The sequence below is a fragment of the Callorhinus ursinus genome, unplaced genomic scaffold, assembly GCF_003265705.2.
Source record: "Callorhinus ursinus isolate GAN/ISIS: 27379988/994484 unplaced genomic scaffold, GSC_fseal_2.0 scaffold21, whole genome shotgun sequence".
NCBI lineage: Eukaryota > Metazoa > Chordata > Mammalia > Carnivora > Otariidae > Callorhinus > Callorhinus ursinus.
Genome location: NW_027397083.1, coordinates 10,290,523 through 10,315,238, shown reverse-complemented (window position 1 = coordinate 10,315,238; position 24,716 = coordinate 10,290,523). Strand labels below are relative to the sequence as shown.

Sequence of the window (24,716 nt, the reverse complement as noted above, 5' to 3'; positions counted from 1 at the left end):
TCACATATTCATTCTCCTTTCTCCCTCTCCCCTTGACTCCCTCCCTCTCTCTTTTTTTCTCTCATGATCTCCCCATTTCTGGAACCAATAGCAAAGAAACAACAAGTAAGACAGTAGAAAAATTCTGATTTCGTGTAGCATTATAAATTTGACATCTACCAAAGGAAACAATGTAAACTGAGGCAAGATGAAATGCTTGTCAAAAAGGAGGTGAGGCTCATCCCTCTCATGCTAAAAGGCTTTCTATTATAGTCATTTCTCTGGATAACTCTCTCCATTTTAAAGAGTGCTAGAACACACCAGAGAAGGAAAAACAACACCTCAAATAATACCATTATCAAACATATCTTACCTCTCCAAATCAAAATTATTCTATAAATATTTTCTAACATAGTTCACATTTTCCCAACTGAAACCCAATTTTACAAGTCTGTTGAGTTTTCTCTACTCCATATATAATATTGTAGCTCTGCAGATTTTCAGGGAGAAGAAAATTTTTGTAACTGTGGCTAGGGCTGACCCTCTAGGCAAATGTAATGGAAGTGATATAACATTTAAACGGCTGTAAACCAGGGACTCAACCTGTCAAGTCAACAGGAGGTTCTTTCGCTGAACATACTGACCTAGCAATGTTTCTAGAAAATTATAAGAAATTGAGCTGAAGAAGAAGATGATGATGATGACACCTGAGTCTGCATTTTCATTTTTCTCGAAGACTTAATTTGATTTATATAAAATAATACATATTTGGGGGTTTAGAGGTGACACAATTATAATATCATCAGGTGAAAAGAAACAGCGAGTAGAGAGAACCATGTATTAAAAAGAAAAGGAAAAAAAAAGCATGTGGCCAGCATGTTGCTATTGTTTGGACAGTATAGTCAGGAGTATAAGAATGAAATTGGCCAGGTCTTCTAGAACATCATAATCTCATTGGAGTTGTAATACAATTGTACAAATTCATATAAAAAATAAAAAAGTGTACATACAGGTGTCCTGGGTACTAACGCAAACCAACATATTCAATATTTAAATGCCATAAAGGATTGTCAGAAGTCACAGATAATCAGGGAAAGTTTTAAGAAGAGGATTCAGGATTGTATGTAGGTCTTTTTTTTTTTTAATGTTATGTTAATCACCATACATTACATCTTTAGTTTTTGGTGTAGTGTTCCATGATTCATTGTTTGCGAATAACACCCAGTGCCCCATGCAGAACGTGCCCTCTTTAATACCTATCAGCAGGCTAACCCATCCCCCCACCCCTCCCCTCTAGAACCCTCAGTATGTAGGTCTTTAAGGGGACATAAACTTGCATTGAGTCAGGGTGGTGGTGGAGGAGGTAAGAGATTACTTAAAAAAGCAGAGGAGTAGGAGCATGAAATGAAGGAAAACTGACTTACTGGAAGCAGAAGGCTTATGCTGCAGAATTAAGATGGCTGAACTGGCCCACCTGAGGGGCACTACAAGCTTGGTGGAAGTTTGGATTGCTTCAATAAAGAGACTTAGGAAGAAACCGCAATCCCATAAAAGAATGATCTGCCCTTGTGTGTAAAATAAATTGAAAAGAGGAAAGGTTGATGGAAAAGTCCTATGACTTCAATAATCGACATCCCTAGCATTACTTTAAAACTGAATGAAACTGATCTTCAATCTGATGATCTGATAACTGAGATGTGTACAGGTTGAAATTAATTAGCCCTAGCTGAAATCCTGTCAAGCATGAAATACCAGTGAAGGCAAAATTAGCTTCTGTATGTGGTCACATTAAAAAGATATCATTGTACACAGGGATCAGGGTATGATTTTTGGAAACTCTGATGTGCATGTCAGGAGAGAGGCATCTCTGATCTCTGGTGCTGCTCTACTCTGTAAATGGCACACAAAGGACTACTAAACACACATTCGGTTTTGGTTCCCTAATGAAATGCTATATTTTCCAACTTGAAACAATGCTTAAGCACAGAAAGAGCCAGAAATGTTTATTAGCAAAACCCAGAGGAACAAAAACCAGATCGAGAATGGAATGAAGAAGGTTGGAAGGTTGGCTTAGTATTACTGACTGATCTTCGGCAAATTGGCTTTCTCTATGTTACCCCTTTCTAAGTGGGAGTGATGGTAATAACATTAATAAATAGACATTGAGAGGATTACTTGAATTAAATGCCATAGCATATACTAAAAACAAATCCCCAAACCTGTCCCTGCACCTCCCAAATGCCACTAACACACAGCCAATTAGTTTTTCAATGCAAAGACATAAGAATCTTCCTTGACTTTTCTTTTTCTTTATTAATATCCAGCACAACACTATTCATGTGACTTACTAAAATATAACTGGATCTATCTACTTTTCCTTTTGACCCTCTCTAGGCCAAATCATCTTCATTTCTAACTTGGACCACTGAAATACCTTCTGACCAGTTTCTCTACTTTTGCAATTGCCTCACCACAATGAATTCTCCATACACATTTAAAATGAATTTTTAAAATATCAATATGTTCATGTCATTCTTCCGTTGAAATGCTCCTATTAGCTCCATCTCATTTTAAGCAAAATGCAAACTGTTTTGGTCCCCAAATCAAAATCATCTGATACCTGCCTGCGTCTCGTACCTTTCAACTTTTCTTCAACCCTCTTCTCTTTTCAACCACATTGGACTTCCTTGGGTCCTCAAATGCTCCAAGCGTTGTCCTCCCTCAGGACCTTTGCAGTAGGGTCCCCTCTGCCTGCACCACATGTCCTTTGATTTTTGCATGGTTGGTTTTCCTTGTCCTTCAGAACATCCCTTAAATTTTTCCTTTTCAGGAAGTTTTTTCTTGACCACCCAGCCTAAAGAAGCACCTCAACCACTGTCAATCACATCACCATATTTAATTTCCACTATAATACTTATTATTGGTATTTTTCTCATATACTTAGATGCTTATTTTCTTACTGACTGTCTCATCTGAGTGGAATATTAAGTTCCATGGAGCAGAGATTTGTTTGTCCTATTCAGTAGTTTTCACCTGGAATAATGTTCATCAAATATTTGCTAAATGTATGAATGAATAAATAAATGAATAAGCTGGTGTCTAAGCAGCCTGTAGATAGTTAAGGCTATAAATTCACTGAGGACCTAAATGACGTCACATTCACTAATTGATCCCTAGCATCTAGTAGAGTCCAACTCATACAGTAGGAATTTCATCAATTTCTGAAATGATGTTTGTCTAGTTTTTAACTATTTTCACAGAAATCCTTCCTACAAAGAAAAGCTGGGGAGCACAATGCAATAAAAAGCTCATTTCATTGTTTTCAAGCTCTCTTTTCTATTTTGTTTGTTTGTTTTCAGGGGAAGGTTTCCCTATTTATTTCTTTATTATTGTCAATAGCAGCCCTGTTTAAGTTTGGCCAAACAATGCCCTCTGCTGTATGTGCCTAAAATAACATGATTGCCTTGAAATTCTAATGTAGATAATGCGTAAGTTGTTCTCCTGATTTGATTCTTCACATAGCACCTACTTGTACATCAGAGGTAGGGAGGTTTTGCTCAGTTTCCAGGTCACTCCATTGGATCAGAGCACTTAGAACAGAGAACAAGAATTTGTATGGCAGAAAGTCAAGAAATCCTCAAATCTCCCTTTAAAATGGAAGAGCTTCTTGATCATCATGTTTCTGCTTCTGGAACTCATTTGAACTATTAGTTAGAAAATCCATGGGTGAAAAAAGACCTCTTAATTCTTTTGTCACAATCCAAAGGAACAAGATGGAATAGGCAAGGGATTATGGTAAGCAGTCGCAGCTCCAACTTTGTCTTAGCTACAAAAAGTCAAATCTACTTCATGTTAGAAAAGCAGACCCAGAAATATAGCCAATGACTTGGCAAGGCTAAAAATAAAATTAATTTGTTTTTTCCTGCTTGTTTAGTCTCGCATGATGCAAGAGAGATAAACATACCTGGCATGAAGTTTCTGGCTGGTTATGAGTCCTTTTGATCATATTCACTTTTTGACGTTTATTATTTATGAAGAAATGAAATATAGATGACTGGCTTGTTCCTCAAATTAAAGGGTAGAATTTGAAGTGTTCAGGGATATGTTTGTATTTTTATGATAGATGTTTGCTCTTTTGGTTTTGTGAAATGAATAACCAAAAAAAAAGCTTGAAACCTCAAGCTCCATATACTGCTTGATATTTCATTCTTCAGGAAATGAAATAAGACTGTCCCAATTATCAGAAATGCCTGCACTCTCCTTTGCACTATATTTTTAAGTCTAGATCCTACCAATGCATAAAAACTTCACTTCTCTGCTCTTCCTTTTCATTCTTTCTCTTTTCTCAGGTTCAGGGCCACAACATGATTAAAACATGTTATTTTTTTATCTCTAAAATTGGCCTTTTCTTCTTATATTTTCCTGGCAGAGATCTACGCAGTTAACACTTTGCAGATTTAGTGTATCGAGCCCCAGGAACCTAGACAATCACAGTTCAAGAAAACATAACCCACCAATAGTTCCCATTTGCTTAGAGAATAAAGCCTACATCCCTTTCTGCCTCTACCCACTAGATGCCAGTAGCACCCCCAGTTGTGAGGATCTAGTGCCTCCAGACATTGCCAATGTCCCCTGGGGGCAAATTTGCCCTCTTAAAAACTACTGCCTTAGTGTGACACACAGGACACTCCATGATGCTGCGCCATACTGCTTTCCCAGTCTTATCTCCTACTGTTCTCCATAATACAGTCTAGGCTGCAGTCTGTTCCTGATTCTAAAAATATGCCTCCTACTTTTCCTCTTCAGAGCTTTGCTCCTGTTTTTCCCATTGCCAGGAATGTCCTACTCTGATTTTCCTGTCAAAATTGTACCCAATCTCAGAGCCAATTTTACAGTGACCATTTCTATTTGACCTTCAATGGTCTTACTGGCTGGGACTAATCTATCCTTCCATAAGTGTCTGTAATGCTAAGACAATAACATTTATCAAATCTGTGTTTGAATCTAAATGTTTGGGTAGGTACTCAACCTATTTAATCATAAGCTTCTGAAAGACTGGAACTGGATGATATCTAGGCATGCAGTAAATATTTATTGAATTGCATTACTGCATGTAGCCCACATTTTAATTCATAGTCAGGAGCCAGGATGATAAGCTAATTTTATAATAACAAATATCATATGAAGGTCCATTGATAAGACCTGTATGAGAACCAAAAAAGTTAAAATAGTATACAACTTAGTACAAATGATAAAGAGGGGGGTTCAGTAATTACTCCTTGCCCTTTCATGAACACAAACAAAAATGTAAAAATAAATTCTGAAAAAGTAGATTGCCCCAAATCAGCATGTAAATGTGTGATTGAAAACAATAGACTAGGTAAAAATTTCTCTTTACCAGCAATAAGCTGTATCCTGAATATTACATCCAGACTACATGGCACATTGTAACATTATATCTTTCATTATATATATATATATATATATATATATATATATATATATATGAAAGAAGGATGGAAAGAGGAAAGAAAGAAAGAACGAGAAAGAAACAAACAAACAAAAAGAAAATAAAGGAGGCTCAAGAAAAGGTTGGTACTTACCAACTACTTACATAACTAAGTGAAGGCTAATGGAATATAGAGTTTTTTTAAAAAAATCAGAGATAAAAATGTGTGTAGTATCCATCTGTGAAAACGCCTAGACGTTGGATACTCTGATTTATATACTGTATCATTGTGAGAATACACAATTTAATATATATAGAAGGATTTAGAACAGTGCCTGGTACATAGCCAATACTATATGAACATTTATTGTTATTGTTATTGTCTAGTCCCAGTGACAGCTGCAGTCCAATTATGGAGAATGATTGATACATCAGACAATTATAATCTGATGCTAAAGCAATTTGAATCATACAATTAAGTTTTCTTAGTTTGATTTCTCATCAACTGCCTTATTGAATTATGTTTTTCCATGAAAATGTATAGTTCAATCCAAGGGTTACTAAGAAGCTCACGAATGGATTTTAAACCATTTATGAATCTCTTGAAATTATATGCAAATTTTTGTATAAATGTGGAGATTGTATATTTTTATAGGAAGATTATTCATTGGTTTTACATCATATTCTCAAGGAGATTTATGACTCCAAAAAAGTTTAAGTTCTACATAAAAAGATTTGACAGACTGAAGTACTTGAAGTGTCTGTTATAGTTTTAGCTATAATTTAACAAATTGGCATTCTGTTCTCTATATTCATTTCTTATGTATTTATAAGTGTGACTACAACTTTCTCATGATGAGCTATCCAAATCAAATTTCTGAGAGTATAAAACAAAGGACCAGACCCATGTCTTGAGTAAATACTTCAAGATGAATGTCCCTTGGAAAAGGTCTTGGAATGCTGTCTTCCCTCATGACAGTGATCCTTGCCACATACATTAACACTGGTATTCAGGTGACAATTTGTCAGTCCATGTCATTTTTTAAAGGAATTTGTGTCAATGTAAGAATCAGGATGCTGCATGATGAAATGAGGACTTCTCTGCTCCAGAACCATCCATCCCTCATTTAGCCATGGATTATTCCTTAAAGGAAAATTCACTGAGGTAGTGTAACTGAATTGTTAATGTTTATCTATTTCTTAGAATATGTTGGGTAGTTTTGACTGATGCCAAAAGAGAAAATATCATGCTTATTAATATTAGTGAAGATCGTCTGTATAACAGGAGTAAATCAAAAAAGTAATACTCTGTTACAACTTATACAACTTATACAACCAAAATCCCAGTAAAAATCTCCCCCCATACACACACAAACACAAATTCTATTGTTGAATGAGGCTAAGCTGCAGAAATTAGACACGTTTTAGCCTCTCAGGATGCACAATAGGATGATTCTAGGCTTTCAGTTTGAAAAAGGGAAAAAAAGCAGATAAAAGAGGCTGAACATTTCAAATTATGTTTAATCAAAGTATGAAAAATTATTTTTCTCATGACATTCTTCTATCACTCCACAGAGGCTAATGATTACTCTTTTATATATTCATATTTACGTTAATATTTATATATTCTTATGTCCAGGTTAATGACAGGCAAGTAACTGAAGAAACTTTTGAAAATCTAACAAGTCCATCTTTAACATAAGCCCTTGGCAAGGCAGGTAGAGAAGGATTTGATTTCAGAAAGTTGGTAATGCCGTTAATGACCTTGCTTCCCATGCTTCCTTTGGATTGATGACTAGGTAGGAGGAGTTGATAGCCATTAACCCTCAACTGCTCATTAATCCTTAGGAAATGCCCCGTGCAAGGTCATCATTGCCTTTATAGGTTGAAAACAAACAAACCAACAATAGCATTCAAAAGGCATATAGATTTTTATAATGAGTAATGCAATTTCAATTGCCATGCTTGGGAATCTGAAGAGAATAAATACCACATATAGAGAGTCATTCCTATTTTAAAATCGCCTTTCAGTGTTTTATCAAGTACTTTCTTCCCTGTTTATTATTAAACAGTACAAACCCCAAATTTCCTAGACAGTAACCAAACACACACACACACACACACACACACACACACACACACACACACACACACATATATAATCTCCCCAGGCAAAGTACTAATGATGTTTGGGACTCATTTCATAGTAGGATGTTGGGAAAGAGAATCGGTAAAGTCATTTCAGTTCTAATAATATATGCTTCCAAGTATGGGTACCAATACTCTGTGAACTTTCCTTGTGAGAGAATCCCTTCCACTCAGTAACTCCCCATCACTGATCATTTGAAACACTGGGCTGTGACAAGCCTAACATAAACAACAGTCATGAACCAATGCCAAATGTTGTACTGAGTAAGTGTGGAAGTGGTTGTGCAGATATTACAAGTAGCCTGGTAGTTAGAGGGAACCAGGAAGGTGTGAACAGTCAGAGAAGGCTATGTGGACATGGGATTTAATAGGAGATATGGATTTGAATAAGCACAGTTCTCAGTTCTTGACACTTAGGACCCAGTGTCTCCCTGATATCAGGTGTCTCACAGTATAGCGGGATTCATAAGGAGTAAATAAGGGATCTAATATAGCAGAAAGTGCTAAACAAGAATGCACAGCATGTTCTAGGAGAACACAATAACTGAAGAAGAAAGAGAGAGAAGGGAGAGAGTTTGCTGGAGAAGAGGCATGTGGTTAGTGGGAAACATATGAAAGTGAACATGAACGTTGGAAAGAGAGGCACAAGGTGACTCCTATGAGGAATCTATACTAAAAACCAGTGGGAGAGAAGGTAGGATAAGCAAAATAATACCAGATTGTGATAAAGAGACAGAAAAACACCTTAAATTCTGTATTAAGTCATCAGATGGGTTGTAGGGACTTGATTTTCTTCCTTGTGTTGGAAGGAAATAGTATTATGGGAAGAATATCTAAGGAAAAGCAAATTTGCAATAGTATGGAGCATGGATAGTCAAGAGTACACTGTAAGGTCTGAAAGCCTACTAAGAAATTATTTCAATAATTGAGGAATAAAAAAAAATGAGGGCCTGGACTAGGTTCTCCTTTTTAGCTAAAATATAGGTTGACATGACATTAAGATTTTCACATCTCTGCTCTACAATCATTATGCCGTGAGACTCGCTTCATATTTCACCAACTTCCTTGATTCCTGACCCATGATTGGCTGCTCTGACATCTGTATATTTCAGACTCTCTAAAACATCAGAGCAAACCTGTCCATTAGGTCCTGGCTCCTACTGAAGACCTCGGAGCCACCACCTGCCAGTTTTCAGCATGACTCAAGAGTTTAATAAATTCACCAAAATGACCCACAAAAACCTGATAAGGAAACTCTCTTTAATTGAGTCTGTGTTTATGAGATCTGAGCAAGGGGAGGAAACAGAGTAGACTCCTTCTGTGATTTCCAGGCAACGTCCTTTAATCAGAATGCAGATAGCAGGGATGGCCTCTTAATTGGAACTGGAGCTGGTTTCAAGTAACCTCAACACTGTTAACATTGCATAATGACAAAAGCTTAGTGATGACATGTCAGATAATGGCAATGACTGTAATCAGTGATTTCTTTGTTTCCCCCTAATGACTGCAAAAGAGGGAATTATATGGCAGATGCAGACATTTGGAAATTGGATTCTTAGTTATTTAGTTAAGGCAGTCCTCATTTTGCTTGGTGCCGTGTTACACATAGGTCATGCATGCTGGCACCAAGTCCTCTTTTTTTTGCACAGTTCTCTTATAACAGATTTGCTCTCAGTTACCATGGAACCTTGCAACATGAAGACTCCGTTCCAATATGAACAAGTTTCAGTTAACACAGTACTGTGCAAAACAAGAACTCCAAGTATTATCTGATACTCATTGGCCTAAAACGCATCATTTCCAAAAACATACCATGGAAAAAAAGATCAGGAAAATCCATGAAAAGCAACAAGGAACTGGATCCCCTATGGTATCTTAATGGAATAAGAAAGTAGGGACGCCCGTGCGTGTCCCTATTTAAGTCATTAAAAGTCACTACTTTTTCCTTGGTTTGGATAATGAAAATTACTTCTTGGTTATTTCTCCCACCATTTTTTTTTAATTCTCTAAAGGATGCATCCTAGAAAGAATAATCCAAATAAAAAAACACAGGGGTGATAGTCAGATCCTAATACAGATATCACAGATGGGTGACAACGATACAAACCACTTAAACTTTCTGTACCCTTCTGTAAAGTGAAGACAGAATGAATACCCGTTCTTCCCATGCCAAAGAAATACTGGAAAGATAAGTTTTAATCAAAAATAAGTGTAAGAAAAAGCAAAATCCACAAAATCAGGGTAAATTATGATACTTTTTCACTCCTACACTCCCCAGCCCCACCCTTTAAGCTGCAACTGCCATGTGCACAGAAATGGAAGCTGGATAGAGATGTGGGCAAAATCCTCAGATCAGTGGTTGGAAAACTACTGCCCATGGACAAAATCTGGCTCACCACCTGTGGTTTTTTTTTTTCAATAAAGTTTTATTGGAATACTTCCGCACCCATTCGTGTATTTACTCTCTATGGCGGATTTCACATTAAAGTGCAAAATTGTGTAGTTGTGATAGACTATAAGGCTTGCAAAGCCCCAAATACTTACTTAGTGACTCTCTACAGAAAGTTTGCTGACCCTGCTCTGGAGTCATGATTATAAAAATAATCCTTTTCTTATTCACTCTCTTCGACCCCAAACCTGCCAAGATGATCCATTAGGGCATGGCAGAAAAATATTAAAATTTCTTTTTATAAGTAACTTTCATCTCAGAAATAAAGAGATTCAGTTTTACTAATTTGGCAATGGTTCCAGATGTCACATAGCATATGGGAGGAGCCCTGAGCAAAAGAGGGAGTTCCGTAACACAGCGGGGTATAGTTACTTGTTCATAGGTTTTCAGCACTTGGTGATATACTACAATCTCTGTGGGTCTGGCTAAGTGGTTTCAGGGATTCTTTTATTCAGTTTTTACAAAAGAACTAACCCAAAATGGAGAAAGGAGCATAAAGGGAATCTTTCAAAGAGAACACAGAATGAATATTCTAATAATAAGGCAAACATAAGCACACCACAAGTAAAAATGGCAGAGCTAACATCTTTTCTCCTAGTATGAGCCTTTGAAGTCTTATGATGATTATATATTAAAGAAATGTTCATTGTGATTAATCTTGTATATGCATATATATGTATATATAAGTATACATATATATATAATCTTGTATATGTATATATGTGTGTGTGTGTGTGTGTGTGTGTGTGTGTGTGTGTGTGTGTGTGTATGGGTAACAATTATGCTCTCCAGCAATCATGTCCCAACCAACTCTTGTCCAAGATGTTTACTCTTCCGGAATTCTTTAGACGCCCACCAACACCTCTGACTGATACATGCATTCTTTTCAGTTTTTTCCTCCCATTTCACCCCACCCCACTAAAGCATATTGCTATGCAAAATCAAGGCCTCCTCTGTCCCTGGGATTGAGAAACATACTTCTGCATGCCCCTTCGGATCCTGGGAGAATGACCAGGAAACAGGTCGGTAAGAGACAGCCTGTGTAAGTACCCTCTGCTTCCTTCCTTTCCTCCCTCCCTGCTAAAAGTGTCTTCCTCTCACGATTTGTTGGAAAGATGAATTCAAATCTGCTGGGTGAAGCTTTAAAACTCGTATAGAACCCAAATTAAGAATCATGGACTTTGAAAGTTTTAATTTTAAAAGGAACCCCTGAGACCTAGGGAAAAACTCCACTTCCTTTTTCACTATATGGAGATCTGGTCAATAACTGAATCTCCTTTTTCCTCACCTGTAAAGTGAGCATGATATTTTTTTTGTCCCTCTTTTCTCATTACCAGTTTAAGTTTAGATAGTTTATGAATTGTGAGATGACTTATAACTTATAAAACTATACGTATTAGATAGACTTTGGAGACTGATCATTTTTTACTTTGAATCCATACTCAAAAAACAAAAAATCAGAAAGGTGGGGGAGGGAGGGAGACAGAAAGAGTAAAAACCACAACTCTCTATGTGGTAGATACTCTGTGTACTTTACATACGCGTTACTTAATCCTCATAACAACTTCATGAAGCAGATGCTGTTTGTAGCTTACTCCAAATCCTTAATAGCTGATCTCGGGTCTGTCTTGATACACCCTTTTAACCACTGCACCAGATGGATACACTTTCTACTAGCTATGTTGCTTTGGAGAAGCAATTTACTCTTTGGCAACTCATTTCTTTTTTCTTTTTTTTTTTTTAAGATTTTATTTATTTGACAGAGAGAGACACAGCGAGAAAGGGAACACAAGCAGGGGGAGTGGGAGAGGGAGAAGCAGGCTTCCCGCCGAGGAGAGAGCCCGATGTGGGGCTCGATCCCAGGACTCTGGGATCATGACCTGAGCCGAAGGCAGATGCTTAACCATCTGAGCCACCCAGGTGCCCCTTGGCAACTCAATTCTAAAGGGATGAAGAAAACACCAGTCTTATGGTGTACTGGCTACATTATTATAACTAATCTTAATGAGACACCATTTCTTAGAAGTGCTCATATTCATTATGTATTTGAGAAACCAAGACAGAGCCTCTATGCACTATAATCAAGGCTTTTCAACCAGCCTGTTGTGGGATCTAGACTTCAACCACCAGGCCAAGATTCATTTTTCCTTCCAGTGCACTGCCTGGCAATGCATGTTGTGGCATCAACTAAGACAACCTAAATGTCAGTATCTAGCAAAATATTGGGCACACAGTAGGTACACAATATACAGTATTTTTTTTTCCTAATTAACTCTTTCTTTCTCTTGGAATATGATCAGCACAATGATTTTATGCTCCATTTAGAAGACTGAAAATCAGGACTGAGGAGAAAGAAACATCAGTTCGGTTTGCCTAAATCAAGGAAAAGCCATAGCTGGGGTGGAAATATGGACTGTGATAATACAGCCTGCAAACTTTCAACTGGCAGCCAAGGGTTCCTTCTTACCAGCATGTGCTTCCTTAGTAAACTTCACTCTCGATTCTTTTGTTTTTGAAGAAAAACATTTCCAGTTAATAACACAATTACACTTAAGTATCAGAGCTCATTTTAGTATTATTGCATTTGTTAAATCTAACTGAGTCCAAATTACTTCCTCATTGCTAATAAGAGAAGGGGGAGGAGGAGCAGAGGAGGAGGGAAAGAGGGTTTCCAGGGTTAAAGGAAGAGAAAGAGATGTATACACAGAGTAACAGAAAAACAGAGAGATAGCAACACTGCATGTAGCCTCAAGTCCAATGAATGTCAGTTAAACTCGCTGCCCACAGTTTCTATGGAAACCCCTTAAGTTAAGAGTGGAATACAGACATTTTTTGGACTGCAATTCACAAGCTGTTTATTTAATTATGATGAAACATGAGACTGTTAGGGACAATACTATTATCATACTGATAGCATTTAGAATTCAACGAATAGGTATGGCAAAATAAAGTTAAAAAATTTAAATAATTACCTTCATGTGAATTGCATGCAAATAAAATGTGTCTTGTTTTTACAGGACTTCATACACTATTTCCCACAGGCAAACCTCAAATTAGCCAAATGACATTCATTAAAAGGGAGTTCTTCAGAGGCCTCATGCCAATTATACCCCCCCATGCCCAGTGAACAAAACCAAGGTCACAGCATATTTTCAATTAAACCCAGGATAGCACCAAAGTGCAGCACAGCTGGAAAAGCAAGCACATTATTACCCCATAGATCATTTGTGAACAATGAATAGGTCTCCAGTGTTTTTCTGTTTTGTAGATATTTGAATATAAAAATAAAGAAAATAGCTTCAGATTAGCTTTTGCCTTCCAAAATAAACAACCACTTTTAGGGCATTACTCCTGGTGGCCCAAAGATGAACAATTGGAAGCTATCACTTTTTTGTCCCTGATGATTGGAAAAGGTTTGCTTAGCCTTTAATTTGGCCACAGGGAACCATGTGATTGATGGACTCATTCATACCCTTGTTCCCTCACTAAAGGAACATGGAGTTTCCACCTACTATGTATCAGGCACTGTGCTAGGGACAAGGGAGGCAAGAAGATTAAACCCCAGTCCTTAGCTTAATTATGGACTTTTTAGAAGGGAATGCATTAATTTTACTGATAAATATTTATGGAGGGACAACTATGGCTCATAGGCATTAGACTACAGAGATAATAAATCCAGGACCCTGCCTTCCAGGAGATTACAATTAAATGGAGACAAAAAGACACATAATCATAAGTCATAGAGCAAGGAGTCGGTACTCCTGTCTGCTGCCTCATGGTATCTCGCTGTAGAGGTAGAAAAGCTACCTATAGATGTTGTGCTCCAGAAGGGAAATGTATTTATGCATATGGCATGATTGGCTGGCGTAAGACTGGGTGATGAGGGAGCTTTGGGAATATTTCTGTAGGAGAACCACAATTCCAGATCTGCCTATGAGCCACCCCTACCCTTACAAAATCTTTAGCCCATAAAATATAACTGAAGGAGGAGGCACTCACAAGAGAAATGAATCCCAAGAAGAGTCATCTCTGGTGTCAAGCTGGGAACATGAAGGCTGTTTCTAAGCTGGCAAAGAGAAACATATAAGAAATTTGCAAATATGACTCAGGGAATATGTCTTTTCTACTATACTGCATCCTATTTTTCAAAATTCAGTAGTGGTTTGCAGTAGCTGGGCTTCCCACAAGTTGCTCGTGCTAGCAAAGCCAGTCGTTGCTGTTATTGGATTTGACAGTGTATAATGAGCCACTTTACATTAGCTGCTGTTGTAGTGTTCAGCATATTGTGGGAAAGATTTAGCATGAATCATCACCCACCTAGCTCTCCATTGTGGTCTCTATGCTGTAAACAGGCAACGTGTTTGCCAATCTAAAAAAATAAAAAAATAAAGAAGCATCCATTAGAACAATTCAGTACATTTCTGGATCTGCTGCCACCAACATCACCACAGACAACACTGGTGACAATATTTATTGAATTACCACTGTATTCTAACATTCTCCTGGGCAGAGAGCCAAGGCAGCTATTTTAACCACTGGCCGTTTGCAACAATGCATGTTTTAATGCCAATGAAAAATGCGTTTGGAGTCAGAAGACCTATTGTCTACACTTGGTTCTGACTTATCAGATGCATGACCTTCAACAAGTCACATTTTCTCTCTGATCCAGTGTGTTGATCAAAACTACCTCTCAAGATCAAACGAGAGAAAATATTTTGAATATGGGTAGGAAACAGTTAAACAGAACACACCAAATTACTAAAGTCAAATGGGATGCTAAGAGTTTGACATAGGCATGAGCTGTGAACACCAGCTGTTTCTTTTCCCCGCATCCAAACACAAAAGAGATGCTAACATCTCCTCTCCCTATCCATCCCGATTCCTATTCCCCGCCCCCTTCCCACACTCCTATGGCCATGGCATATTAAAAATTAGAATCTGAGCTTGAGGGCCACACAGTACTTAGAGCAAAGAAACATGAAGAGACAGTACTGGCAGTTTGCAAAGCATAAGAAGTAAACTAAAGAATCTTTAAATCCCACAAACACAGATCTTTACAACCGAAGCTTAGACATACAGTTGGTGCAAATAGCACAAAGCGGAAACCCTGAGCAAGTACAGATGGGAAAAGCCCACACAATTAGTAATCAAGATCAAGGGACTGACATGGATATTGAAATCACCAAGAATTCTATCAGGAGTAGGATTGGAAAGAACAGCAGGGAGGCAGGTGTTAAAATCTTCAAGGAATGAGGAGGAGTGAAGTCTGCTGGTGGGTCTGCTGGTGACTCCTACAAGGAGGTGTTAGCAGGTGGCATAGTCTGATGGTGTAAGCTTCAAAGCTGGGCACTTTACTGTGTTAGATGGTTCTGTGTGGAACACAGAATGCAAGTAAATGTACTTCTCAAACTTCAAAGCAATATACCACTAGTGAATATTACTATTATTATATGGGTAAAACTGAGTATAATTAAAATTTATTTCAGAGATGATCTGTGGATTTTCCATTATTGGTTTTAAAAGATGTGTAACTCAATCTTAGAGAAAGTTTCCCCAAATCTCATGATTTCAAGAACCCTTGAGTTAAGAAACATGAAATGTGAGTGACAAGTTAACACGTCAGGGTTTATAATAATGTGAGAGCAAGGCAGTGGGTAACAATTAGTGTGTGTAGAGGGGGTAAAGAAGAGGTAGGAGGAGAAAACTCATGTTCATTGCTAAATGAAGTAGCCAATTCTCAATTCTTATATTAGACAAAAATTAGCAGTATGTGACATAGTGACCACCCTGTCCTTTCTGAAACACTGTCCGTACTTGACTCCTGGGAAACCACTCTCTCGATTCTCTTTCTACCTCAGTGGTTAATCTGCTCTACCTCCATCACTAGTTGTCCTCATCTGTCAGGCCACCAAACCCTGGAGTGTACCAGAGCTCAGTTAGTGGACCTATTCTTTGTCTAGAATTGCTTTCCATGTGATCCCATCGTGGCTTTAAACACCATCTACAAACGTACATCTCCAGTCTACAATGAAGACTTGTACATCTAACTGCCAACTCAAGACCTCCACTTGGAGGCATCAAAAATCCATCTGTCCAATTAAAATCCTTGATTCAACTGAACTTCCATCTCCAAAAAAGACTTTTCTAAGAGCAACTCCAGTCATTCATTAATTCATTCACTCGACAAAAAATTTTAAGTTCCTACCCTATGCCAAGCATCGTTCCAGGGGTCATCCTCCTAGTAGCTCAGACCAAAGTTCCCTCGAACCTCCATTTTTTCCACCTCATCCTCACTATTGCATCCTGTTACCTCTATAGCCTATCACCTTTACATCATATTGCCTATACATTGGAAATTGTGAGTATCAAGAGTCTCCGCACCTCTCTTCACCTCCACCGTTACATCCTAGTCCATTCTCTATTTGAATAATTGAGTTAATCCAGTAGCCTGGTCCAATATCTGATGTCTTTGCTTCTATGTGTTCACCCCCTCAGTTTCTTCTCCACACAGTGGAGTAAAGTTTAGAGTCAACTTTAGAAGGTTGTTCCGAAGCTGAAATGAGGTAATGTCCATAAACCACTAAGCCTGGCATATTGTAAGCTCTCAGATAACAGGAATGATTATTGTTCTCTGAGAGTTTCATTCATTGTTTACTAAGTACTGCTCTACTGACTTGGGGAGTGACTAAACAATTTACGCATTTTTATAAAATGAGTATCTGGTGCTGAATATGGTACTCATCCCCAAATACAGGATCATGACTAGACACAGGAAAAAATACCACCTTGATCTTTTACATAGCACGATAAAAACAAGATTGGTAACAAGAAAAAATGGTCATCAGAATCTTACCTTTTGCTTATCTTATACATTATAGATTAGAAAATTGTCTCATATACATTATCCTGTCTGGCCTCCACAATTATGGGAGGTAGGCGGAATAGATTATATTTTTCCATTTTACAGGTGAAAATGTTAAAAGTATAAGGAAGTTAAGTAATGTGATTATATTTAAAAGGAACAAAACTGATATGTGATAACTGTTAATACAAGAAGTTAAGCATTTAGAGCTCTAGGCTAGTGCCCTGACCAATATATAATTTTTTTAATATGAACATGTTAAAGGATGGAAGGAGGTACTTATGCCATTAATTGTTTCAAGGTTTTCAAAATTTGTAGGAACTTGTTCTTTTTTTTTTGTTTTTGTTTTTTTTTTTTTCGTTTTCTGGGGCTTTTTTTCAGAGAGGGAGAGGGAGGGAGAGGGAGAGAGAATCTTAAGCAGGCTCCACACCCAGCATGGAGCCTGACATGGGGCTCAGTCTCACAACGCCAAGATCATGACCTGAGCCAAAATCAAGAGTTGGATGTGTAACTGACTGAGCCACCCAGATGCCCTGGAACTGGCTTTTTATGTGTGCTTTTTAAACACATTGCACCATATGGGAATAAAAAAAGAATACGTATTGAGCAATTATCAATGATTGTGTTAGTCATTCACGTTGTACTTGCCTACCTATGTGTCTTTCTGCATCATTAGACTACAGGCCTTGCTGGGACAGGCACTATATTCCATTTTATGTGCATGCATAAACCAGTTACTGCCATTTAGTACATGTTCAATAAACGTTTCTTAAATAAGTGAATGAAATAGGTTATTTGGTTATATCAGAAAGAACCTACTCAAACCTACCCTGAATCTGAATCACACAATTCATCTGTATGATTAGAATGAAGCACATAAAATTGCCATATCCTAAATCAAAAACTGTTGATAACAACGATTTCATATGGTTCAAACTACAGTTTTCAAAGAGGGACAGTGATTTTGGAAATGTCCAGTTTGCCAACCAAATTTCTGGAATTCATGGAAATCCTTTTCAGCTTACTTCTAGTTATAGACACATTCATGTACCAACCAAGGGAAAAAGAGCCAATAATTTTATTTCAATGGGAAGTCTTCTAACTTCAGACATTCAATCTGTGGAACCATAATTACAGACAAAACCAGAATAAGTACATTCGGTACAGAGCTATAAAGGGTTCATTTTCTATTGACTACCTGTAGCAGGGTCCAGAAGCACAGAGCAGAGAAGACACTTGTTCTGCCATCGCCTTAAAATCCAATAGTACAGCCATTTGTACATCATGGAAAACTAAAGTTTCCATGCTGTTTTCTCTTAATAAAGCTGCTCAAATATTATTAATTTTCAATAGTTCTATTCTGACTTGCTCCTTTGTCCTTTGACTTGTGCACGGAGAGAATTAACCACTTGCTTATCATTTTTTCCATAGTACTCTTCATTATACCACTTCTCACCATGTGAGAACCAACATTGTATCCTATTAATCAACTGCCACTGCAGAACACTGGGCTGGGCATATACAGAAAATAAAAATTTTAAATTAAAGTATCTGAAGTATAGACAGGGATGAAAATATATATGCTACTTGATATCTCTTTAGCTGCAATGGTAGCCTAGTTTAACACTGGAGATCAGGGAATAGGAGACGGTACAAGAGAAGTGTCCTTGATTTTCAAATAACAGCACCAAGTCAACCTCCTGCTCTAACTGATCTAAGTCTATGGTCTGAAAGGACACATGATAGCTGTGGTCTGTGTAAATGTGACATTTATCTTCATGAGTGTAGTGATGAAGAATGGTTCAGGACTGGCACAGTCTTGAGTGACTTATCCCATCTCTTCTCACAAGTGAAGATAAATGATACAAAATATCAACCACCATGCATTATATATATTTATTCCACATTTGCTCCCACAGACACCAACATACAGGAGGCCTTTTCTTCAACCTGATTGTTTTTCATTTTCAAAATATACAGCTAACAATAACAACAGAGAACCTCTGGGAAAGTTAGAGGCAATGAAAAATGCTGAAATGACTTCTATAGGACAAGCTATACGCTGTGAGAGGTTACGTCAAGACACCACCTTATCTCTGGGAACTCTAAAATGGCTTCAAGCCTCCAAATAGGATTTCCACGGGTCTCTGACTGTTGTCATTAAGCTAACGTTATGAGAAAGTCACAAAGACCCTCCAAGGATACTACAAAAGATAACTCACCAACCTGTGGAAAATTCACGACAATGGTGGTTCTAAGAGAGTAGCTTCTAAGACCTCCTGGTCATATAGCAGTCCTTCTGGTTTACTATATTCTTAAATGATATTCATTATCCTCAGATGGCATGCATTCCTTAACTTCTGAGTTGGATTAGGATGACCTCATTAAGCTTCTTAAATTGCTGGTAAGGTGGACAGGATACAAAAAGCTAAATAATGGCATCATCAAGGATATTCTCCCCTCTTAGCCCTCATAGCTAGATAATGTGGGTACTCAGTGTCAACCTACCACTGGATGTGGCCTCTTTTAGGCTACAGTACTGTAGTATCACTGAGAATATATGGGATCATTTTAAGTTATTGCATTCAAACCTAAACCTAATTTGAAGCTGGCCCTATTGGGGAAGAACCTAGTCCCTTAGATCTAGTTCACTAGAAAATTACATCTGGATTATTAGAAAGCCAAGTCTCCTTTTTGCCTGAGCAATGGACAGTTGTAGTTTTTGCCTCCTATTGCCTGTGCCTGACTTCCCCACAATGCTGTTAGTCCTTCTCTCCGGTTAAAGGCGGGCAATGGACTCTACTTATAGGCAGAACAAATCCTGGCCATATTCTGTAGCCTCACTCCCACACTCAGCCTCATGACATCATTGTTCCAGATTTAGTTCTGATCTTATGCTCCAATAGCTTATACTCTATATACTACTTTGGGAAATAATACCAATTTAGTGCCAACACCATGCCTCCATATGTATTTGTGATCTCTTATGGGATTCCTGTCCTCTTCTATAAGTCTAAGTCTTTGGTAGTATAATATAACCCAAATCCAGACCTCAACAACTAAGGACCTGGTTTGTTTCTTAAATTTCTAGATATCAAACCTTATCACATAAATCCTCATCAGAATTGGTAACCTTTTGATATACATTTCATTCAACATTAATTGAATGCTTTCTGAATACCAGGGACTATTCCAGACACTCAGGATTCTGTAGTTAAGTCAGACAGTAAAGAACTCTCACTTCACAAAGCATCCCTCTTAAGGGTTAGACAGATAACAAACCACAAAAGATCAGGTTGAGATAAGTATTGAAATGAAAATAAAAGAGTGATGAGACAGGGAATGGCTGAGGGGAAATATCAAATAGATTTGGTCTAGTAAGATCCCTCTACAAAAGAATCCCTTAACTTCCACAATGACAAGAAAGAACTCAGACGCAGAAAGATCTAGAAGAAACATTCCAGGAAGAGAGGGCAGCTAATTTAAAGGCTCCAAATCTGAGGGAGTGCTATGGCCTAAATGTTCGTGTCCCCTCTCAAATTCATATGTTAAAATCCCAATGCTCAATGTGATGGTATTGGGAGGTGGGGCCTTTGGGAGGTGCTTAGGTCATTAGGATGAAGTCCTCATGAATGGGGTTAGAAGAGGATTTAGAGAGCTCTGTCACCCTTTCTTCCATGTGAAGACATGATGAGAATCCACAACCTGGAAGAGGACCATGCTGGCTCCCTGATCTCTGACTTCATGCTTCTAGAACCATGAGAAATTCATTTCTGTTCCTTATAAGCTACTTGGTCTGTGATGTTTTGTTACAGCAGCCCAAAGAGAGGAAGACAAGAAGCATGTTATACTTAAAGAATAGCAAGGGGGAGAATTAGGCTAGTCTAGTAGAACTAAAGTGGGCAAACATAAGAGCAGGGGATGTGGATGGATAGTATGTTAGTTTCCTTTGGTTTTCAGAACAATTATCACAGCTTGATGGCTTAAAACAACAGAAATGGATTCTCTCCCAGTTGTGGAGGCCAGAAGCCTGAAACTGAGATGAGAACAGGACTCTTCAGTCTTTAGGGAAGAATTCTTCCTTGCTGTTTCCAGCTCTAGTGGCTCCAGGTTTTCCTTGGTTTGTGGACATATAACCCTAATCTCTGCCTCAGCCCTCACATGGCCTTCTTCTCCTCAATATGTCTCTCCTACAGGTGGTCTCTTATAAGAACAATTGCTGTTGTATTTAGGGACCATCTGAATAATCCAGGATGTTCTCATCTCAAGGTCCTCAATTTAATTACATATGGAAAGAACATTTTCCCAATAAGGTTGGGAAACATCCACAGGTTCTGGGGGTTTGGATGCAGACATATCTTTTAGGGAGCCACCATTCAATCCACTACAGAGAGTTAGGCCCGGTGGGCCAGGGAAAGCAATTCCTTTGTATTCTGTATGCAATGACAAGCTCTTGCAGAGTTTCACACTGGGAAACAATATAGTCTGATTTAGACTTTTAAACTATCACTCTGGCTGTGTGTGAGAACTGACTGAAGGGATCAATAGTAGATGAGTAGTGCACGTGAGAGTGGCTTGATCTTGAGTAGCAGCAGTAAGAATAAAGAGAATTAGAAAATTAAGGATTGTTTCTGGAGGCAGCATCAAGAATATTTGCTTAGGGATTGCATATGGGGTGGTAAAAGAAACTGCAAAACTACCATATGTCATCGACCCAATACAGCTGTCCAAATATCATCTGCTTCTGAACTCCCCCACTGCCATGCTCCATATGCCTGCAAGAGTATTTGTGTGAAGGGATCACCTCCACTTCCCTGGCTATTCTTAGACCCTTGAAAATATCCTTTCTGTTAGTCTAGGCCTTGTTCTAGTTCCTATGGCTGGTTCTGCTTTGTCCAACTTTACTTCAAGAGTCTGGCCTTCCCAGTGACCAATCTTATTTTAAAACAAAGCTGTTCCAATTCTTTCTCATTCCAATGTAGTTCCCTGGGGCATCCAAGCAGAAGGTAAGTGACTTGGTTCTACCCTGAAAATGGTATACCATTCAAGTTCTACCCTGAAATGTCAGAGATGCATGCGTTCTCTCCAAGTCAAGGCGACTGCAAACTCTATGGGAACAGGTCTAACAAAGTTTCAGAGCCTCATTATACAACAATTACTATGTCAGTTGCCTGCACGTGTTCTGTACTTAAACCTCTACAGAACTATAGTTTCTAGATTGCCTTTTTACTTTAGGGACCCCTTTTGAATACACAAAGAGATAGGCCTAATAAAAATAATACTCATTCTCTTAGCTATGATTTTGAAGAAATTATAATTCCAAGTCAAGTATAATTTATCTCCTTCAATAATTCAAGTCAAGTATAATCTACCTCCTTCATTAGATTGAAGTTCTGATAGAGCACAAAGTCTTAGAGTGCTCTGAGTAGTTCACTAAAGGTAGAGATAAGAGATGACCGTGTGCTATGGTTTGTAAATTCAAGTCCCTTAATAAAGGTCAAAGTTTCATCTCGAGCAAGCCATTTTAGGGGAATGTGGCTGGCAGCCTAATATACTGTTGGGTTCTAGGGGATGAATAAAGCACCATGAGATCCTTGTCATTATTCCCTGACCTTAGTCTGTTCCCCAATGAGCTGTTCCCATAAGATGCTCCAGAGTGTCTGCACAGTATTTCTTCTTGTAAGTGCCTGTTGAGCTTATTTTAAATAAACTCCACTTTTCAGAATGATTTTAACTTCCAGTTGAGATAAACTCCATTTATCTGCAACAATATTTTGAATTTATCAATTATGGTATATAATTTGTTCATTTGTCCCTGAAATACAAAGTAAATTTTAGGATTTAGTATTCTAAAACCAACAGTATAGAAATAGTCTTATTAAAGCAAGCTTAAAATATACCAAGAAAATACAGGCATACCTTGGAGACACTGAAGGTTCAGTTCCTGACCATCATGATGAAGCAAGTAACACAATGAAGCACATCAAATGATTTCTGGCCTCTCAGTACATATAAAAGTTCTGTTTATACTATACTTTAGTCTGTTTAGTGTGTCATAGCATTGTCTAAAAAATATACATATCTTAATTAAGAATAAGTGATTGCTAAAAAATGCTAACCATATTTGAGCTTTCAGTGAGTTGTAATCACTGATCAAAGATCACTATAACAAATTTAATCACAAAAAAATTTGTAATATTGTGAGAATCACCAAAATGTGACAGAGACTTGAAGTTAGCAAATGAAGTTAGAAAAATGGCATCAACAGCTTTTCCTGATTCAGGGTTGCCACAAAACTTCAATTTGTAAAAAAAAAAAAAAGAAAAGTAAAAAAGAAAAACACAACCAGTATCTGCAAAGTACAATAAAGCAGAGCACAATAAAATGGGGGCATGCTTGTACATTCCCAGGCATGTGAAAATTTGGCAAGTGTTAACAGAAGAGCTGCTAAACTCTGGCTCTGGATTAGAACATTTGTGCTTCTGAAAGACATTTAATGTTATGCAATATAATCCAAAGTGGCAATTCTATAGATATACAGGTCACCGACCTAACATGCATCAGCAAGTGGAAAAATGTTGTAGATGTCTATATTGACATTTAGTTCTATTCTTATGTTGGGTTTGTTTAAGTGAGGGCTTTTGTCTTCATCATGAAGCCTCCATCAAATCAATGTAGGTTAAGAGTAGAGAAAGAGTATGAGAGAAAAAAAAAACAAACCTCCTAGTTGATGAATATTTATCTCTTTACTCATTCATTTACTCATTAACTAATTATTTTGTTATCTTTGAGTCACCTAAACCTTACTGGGCATAAAATGATTAAGTGGGAATTGGGCCGTCAGTGGAGTTGCATGGATCTTAATTATGCTGCACTGCAAAAGAGTGAAGTCCCTGAGTCTACATAAAGGGAAAATCCCCTTGCAGATGGAAATTTGGTCATTGATTTGTTTTTTCTCACACTCAAGAGTCTGAAATCCTCCTCCCATTGTGACTGCTTGGAGAATCCTGATCAGGATAAAACTCTCAGATGTCGGGGAGAATTTTCAAATTGGAGTTAAAGAATCCAGTCCCAGGTTAATGAACACAGAGCAGCAGGTATTTTGAGGAGTGTTATTTGGAGAAAGGAAATGTCTGTAGAAATCAAGTGATTAAGATGTGATACTCAAAGCGAACTCTGAGCGATCTCATTAGCAGAGACTAAGAATAGTCTACAAATGTAATAAGAGCCCTGATACAAGGTCCCAGACATCCCAGTGCAGGCCAGCTGTGTGGGACCCAGTGAAAAGAAAGATGGAGAACCTGACCGGACCAGATCAGGAAGATTCTTCCCCAGAGAAGCAGAGTTTCTTCCCAAGTCCTAACGAGGGAAGAAACAGAAATGCCCATGAAATTTTCCATTGTAGAGTATTCCTAGTTCTCCCGATGTGCTTATGTATATTAAAATGTATATATTTTTATTCCATAATATAGATTCAATTATTCACAATTAATTTAAACAACTCCTGTACAAAATGTCACTTTCTCACAGATTTTCCTTCAGAAATTTCCCTAAAAGGACCCCTTACTCACCTGCACACAGTGACTCATCTCTCTCTGACATTACATTATTGACTTTTCTTTTTAAAACTATATTCCTGCCTTCAGAAGAATATAAGTTTCAGGAGGAGAGAGAAATTATATAGCTTGTTCATGATCTTATTTCCTGAGCCTAGAATAATGTTTGGCACATGATAAGTCACACAAATAATTATTAAATGAAAATAATGAAGAACCTTTTTCATGTCTTCATAAAATCAGTACTTAAACTATACATACCTCTCTGTATTG

General features: G+C 37.8%; 1 protein-coding gene across 12 annotated transcripts in view; it reads right to left on the bottom strand.

Moving 5' to 3' along the window:
• LRRC4C (leucine rich repeat containing 4C) overlaps positions 1-24,716 on the bottom strand; it is a 1,189,131-nt gene that overhangs the window by 9,096 nt on the left and 1,155,319 nt on the right. For 5 of the 12 annotated variants that reach the window (XM_073904733.1, XM_073904734.1, XM_073904736.1 and 2 more), the window contains 2 exons: positions 14,343-14,394; positions 14,025-14,091 (listed from right to left, as the gene is read on the bottom strand). The exons of 3 other annotated variants lie outside the window; for them this stretch is intronic. The gene's annotated coding sequence lies outside the window, so the exon portion shown is untranslated. The remainder of the gene's footprint in view (positions 1-14,024; positions 14,092-14,342; positions 14,395-24,716) is intronic. 4 more of the 12 variants (XM_073904737.1, XM_073904738.1, XM_073904741.1 and 1 more) reach the window with 3 other exon arrangements.